The 5,424-nt window shown below is 33.4% G+C and overlaps 1 long non-coding RNA gene across 1 annotated transcript; it reads right to left on the minus strand.

Moving 5' to 3' along the window:
- Nucleotides 1-595: 595 nt before the first annotated feature.
- Nucleotides 596-4,018, minus strand: LOC127513489 (uncharacterized). Its single transcript, XR_007930419.1, has 2 exons — nt 3,892-4,018; nt 596-1,767 (listed from the first exon to the last, which is right to left on the minus strand). It is a non-coding gene; the product is annotated as an uncharacterized LOC127513489 (long non-coding RNA).
- Nucleotides 4,019-5,424: the final 1,406 nt, after the last annotated feature.

Raw genomic sequence — 5,424 nt, forward strand, 5'->3', positions numbered from 1 at the left:
TAGTTAGAGCATTTGCCAGCAGAGGCTAACTGGACGGTGCTAACCAGCCAAAGCTTGACCCTTCTGTGAAATCTAACATTCTTTTTGACATCTGAAGATATGGCTGTTGTTAAATATGGCATAAAAGCCATATATTATTACTTTTAGTATGTATGTAAAACCTGACATAGTTTTAAGTGGCTGTTATAATAGTTTATGATCTGAAGTGATACCCACTCATACTGTTGTTTAATATCCCACACCCAATCCATGGCCAGAATAAACTTTTTTTCATTCCTTAAAATGTAGTGCTTTCTCTTGTGAAATCTTAACAGTCCTTTGTGAAATAACACTAACGAAGCTTGAGCAAAACCGTCTATAAATGAATGCAACAAAATATTTCTTTACTGTTAAAAAAAGCCCATTCATTTTAACCAGTTTTGAACTATAAAGATCCATGCTAAGATTATTCATTAGAAACTTGCAGGAAAAATATAGACTGAGAAAATGAACAACTCATACACTGGTGTTTAAAGCCCATTTTAGATACTTAAGTTCTGTGAAGAAGTTCAAGAAATTAAAACTTGAAGATACCTGATGCTACTTTTAAACCATGTTATTTTCAGAAAACTTGTTTTATTGTAGATCTTAATGTGCTACTAAAAAATCTATGAAAACATGCACTAAAGTTATTGGCGCCAAATTAATTTAATACATTTATAATACATTCTTTCTAAATAAACTGATAGCAACATCTATGTACCAAGTTTTATGCAGAATAACAACAGAATTTTATATTTCTAAAAAATCTCATTTTCCCTGAAGAATTAAAATGCATATGAATATAAGCACAATATCTTTCAGAACATTCTGCTGCATATAATGTAATACTAGAATTATTTTTAGTCCGTTTTTTTGCATCATAACTCTTTAAGATGTTTAAACAAGCTTTTAAGCAGATTTAATAAATAAATAAATGAATAAATAAGTTATGTAAGAACTGATCTTGCATTCCTTCTCTACTGCACATAAAAACTCTGATTCTGACATCCATAGACATAGCCTCCAAAATTCAGATCAATTTAGTTTTTACCTTTGGATGACAATTTGATTACCATAAATATCTTAATGCAAGATTTGCAAGTAATCGCGTCCACAGATTTGAGAAGAATGGCTGTAATGAAGGGTTTTAACTCCATTAAATTAAATGTATATAAATTATATTATTGAAATCATAACAGTCTGTTATGATTTCAAGTATATAATTTATAATGTGAAATGCTTTATAAAACCCTTTACATAACATTTTATCAGAGTACCAAACTTCAGCACTCAACGGAATGCTCTTCCTTATTGCACAATTGCATGTGATGTTGGATAAATATTATTATCCAGGCGGGATGTTGTGAGGGATGCTTTCATTAAATTTACTCAGTGGCCAGATTAGCATCTGTGCTGTTACAAACAATACAGCTCTCTGAAACAGCCTCAGTATCAACACTGCCCATTGCTCTTCCAGTCCTCTCAGACTGCTTATGACCCCTGTGGCCTTAATATGTCCTCGCAGAGACGTCAGAGTTTCCTTATCAGTTGTGATTCTTTGTCCCAGAGCCCCCTGTTTGAAATTCATACACATTTAAGTCTTGAAGCAATTTCAGTCTTCCTTCCTCCTTGATGCAGGGTTTCCTTTTTCATCAGTCTTGTTCAGCTCTGATTGTAGCATTCCCGGCTGAACAGATGCAATTCACTCTCAGGAACTGATGTTTATTTCCAAAAACACCGTAAGAGCTGAATAAAAACAAACAAAGAAACATTAGACATCTGACTGCAAATTGTATACAAATATCCATAAACCTATAAACTAATGAATACACTTTTGCAATGAATTGGCTTACACCATAAATAATGTGACAATAAATCACATTTTAGTATACAGGCTAATGTAATAACCTATATGATTTTATGAATTGTTTTAATTACAACAATCTCCTTTTAGAGTGCGATGTTAACTACACATTTTCCATTTCAAAATTCCATACTTTTCCAGACTCAAATTTCCAGACCTCCTTCCAAACGATTTTCTGCCATTGGTAAGCCTCGGTCTCCTTTTCTATGTTTTCTCTGCTTCATGTTTGTAGTCTGGGTCTTACAGTCTTTTAGTGATTTTTAAATTAGTGTTTGATTGTTGAAATAAAATTTGGTATTTAGTATTCACTTTTGATTTGTAGATTAATGACTTTTGTTGGGGATTAATCTACAAGTGCTAATATATTCCCTGTTTAACAGGGTGGCGTAGTGACTTAGTTTGTTTCCCTTTCCGACCATACCACTTGCTACATAGGCGTAAATATTTAATTTGTTTAACATTCTAATAATTCGATACATTTACTTCATAGACATCGGAGTAGCCTACACAAGCGCAGTATCACAGTTTCCCTAATAGTTTAGAAATTCATAACTTTATAAACATCTGCAAAGTCAAAAGAGGTGTAAAAGGTGATGTGTAGGAACTAAATAGTTGTAGAGGGGTCTGGGGGCATCCTCCCCCAGGAGATTTTAGTGATTTTAACATGTAAACTAAGCATTCTGGTGCACTCTGACAAGAAAATAAATGGAAAAAACAACATTTGCTTCAAGTAAAAAAATAAATATATAATAATAATAATAAAAAATTATTGGCAGTAGGGCTGAGCATTGACACAAATTTCACAATTAAATGTGATTTTGATTCAGAAGCTTGCGATTTGATTTGATTACCTTTGATTCAATATTGATTAATTTGGGGCCTATCTGGTACAGTACATGGCAAATTTCCTCAAAGAAAAAAATCTCTCTCAACTAATGCTGTAAACTATATAGGGAACCACAGCTGGTACATCATTATATTATTAAAGGTTAAAATTAATTTGCAAGCTACTTACATATAGGCTAAATTACACATAAGGAAGTTTTTATAAATTTTTAATGACAATTATTTTTCTACTCTTTTTTATTTAGGCCTAAACATTTAAATGGTGGCTGTCATGATTTATACATTCACAGATTTATACATTCAATATTAAAGCACGTTAAGTACATATACAATGAATATGCAATAGCCTATAGTGCATATATTTAACAAAATGCTCCTCTCGAAGTTCATTTTTGTAGCTGACTAATGAGTTTTTGGACATTGAACGGCTTTTCTGAGGTAGGCTAAATGTGACACAAGCTTACAAGCTGTTTTACTTATGCCTTTTTGCGGTTGAAACACTGATTGATCGATTGCATGTGACATGATATGGATTTCGCTAAGTTGTACTGTATCTTTCAACATACCTTCGGATGTTCATTCATGTTTATTTTGTGTTGTAACTAGTAAAGCGGAAGAGATGGTTGTTTCACGAGCGCTATAGCGATCTGTCACGCCACAGAGCGCCAAGAAAGATCGCGACTCACTCCAGTCAATGGGAAAGTAGCTCATTTTCGATTCTTGTGAGAATCCTGTGACACACACACACTCGCCCCGAAAAAAAAAACTCTTCGGATCTACACGATTCACATAAATTATGTATTTTGACTCAAAAGGGCTAATTTCGCTGTAAAGTGACTAGTTTGCAGGTATGATAAATTAGAAAACTGAATAGAGCCAATAGTCTGGAAATACAAATATTTTTCCATACTTTTCCAAACTGCGTAGGAACCCTGTACGTTACATGAAACACCTAAGTTAACAATGAATTAATTATATAAAATTACAAAAATAAAGTGCTGATTTACTGTAAACAATCTATCTAGAGTGCAAATCAAGAGAAACACTGACGAGGCAATACTACACTGTGCATAACAACATTAGCAAATGAAAGAGATCGATAAAATAAACACTTCAAAGTCCTTCAAAGTTTACCACACAACATAAAATTAAAACGGTACCTTGTGCCCTTCAGCCAGGAGCTAAGATGTAGAAAGAAACCTTTTTAAACAAACATTTGTACAGTGTGTACCCAAAAGTTCATCCTTACTCTGGTAACGTTAAATCAGAATGACGCTTCACGTAGAAAGTGCGCACAGGGTGCCGCTGCACTTCCTTTCCCAGACTTCAAAATAAAGGCATGTGTGGTGAAAAATTTAAGCACTCTTGTAAAACAAATAAAAATACAATGTCCACATTAAGTATGCAGCGAGAATTATTAGTCAACCATAACAAACAAACAAAAGCTTTTTTTTTAGTAACATTTGGCTCAAGTTCAATAATAAAGTCCTTTCTTGTGAAAGCCTTTCTCAGGTATTCTACGGCAACACTGCCCTCTATGGTTGGAGGTAAAGATGACGGCCTACTTCAGCGATTGGGGATTTAATGGTCATTTACACCGATCAATTTCACTTTCCTGCTACTCGGCTGTGCAGCGCAGAGGAACAAGCCACTGGGACTTCTCACAATGACCTTCTAAGGTCTGTCACAGTCTTCTTGAATGCTTTGACTGATGTTAAAATCATTTGCAATCAAATCCTCTGTGGTTAATCTATTAATCATCTGCAAACAGTCTGTCTAAAATAATCTGGCTTTATGCATGAGGATGCAAATCTAAATGTGCTCTTTGTTCAACATCAAAAGGAAAATATCCACATTTAATAACATTAGATTTGGTTAGAGAATTCAAGCTAGTCACTATAGTAGCTGCTTGCAGCAAAGCATAAAGCATTATGTAATGCAAGCATTTAAATACTGCTTGCTATCTTGTTTCCATAGCAATAGAGACAGTTGAACAGTCCAGCAATCCGTCTCAGCCTATTTTATTTTCTTATCAGAATGAATTGATCTGATGGAGTGGAGTTTAAAGAGAAATGCAATCTCAGTGCAAGAAACCAGAACCAATACTTCAAACCTTTCTGTGACTAAAAACAGCACTGACGATGTGAGGACATGATTTAATCTATGAAAAATTATCTGGACCTACTGATAACAGTGTCAGGTGAGCAATAACAAATCAGTGGGATTGGTTTTCTCTTTCCTTCCTTTTAAATACAGCAATATATTAATTCAGTACATATATGCTTGTAACACTTTCATACTAAAGTAATTTAAAATAAAGTGAACAAATCATGTCAAATATCAAAGTATCAGTACAGGTATAGGTCTAGCTGAGAATACACAAAGCTAAGCCTTAAAAGAGTATGTGAGATGAATGAAGGAAAGACTATATCTTTTTGGGGGGGGGTCTCTTTATGTACACTGTAAAAAAAAAAAAACACAAAATAAAACAAAAGAAAAAAAGAAAGAAAAAAAACTATCCACAATAAAATTGGCAGCTGTGGTTGCCAAAATAAATCTATAAAAATACAGTAAAAAATGCAAGCATATTTACAAAACAACTTGTAAATTTTGCAAAATGTTATTTAAAATTTTAGTAAATTTTAAATTACATTTTAAACCGGTAAATCCAACAGTTCTAATAGCAAGGTCAC

Source organism: Ctenopharyngodon idella, chromosome 5, assembly GCF_019924925.1.
Source record: "Ctenopharyngodon idella isolate HZGC_01 chromosome 5, HZGC01, whole genome shotgun sequence".
NCBI lineage: Eukaryota > Metazoa > Chordata > Actinopteri > Cypriniformes > Xenocyprididae > Ctenopharyngodon > Ctenopharyngodon idella.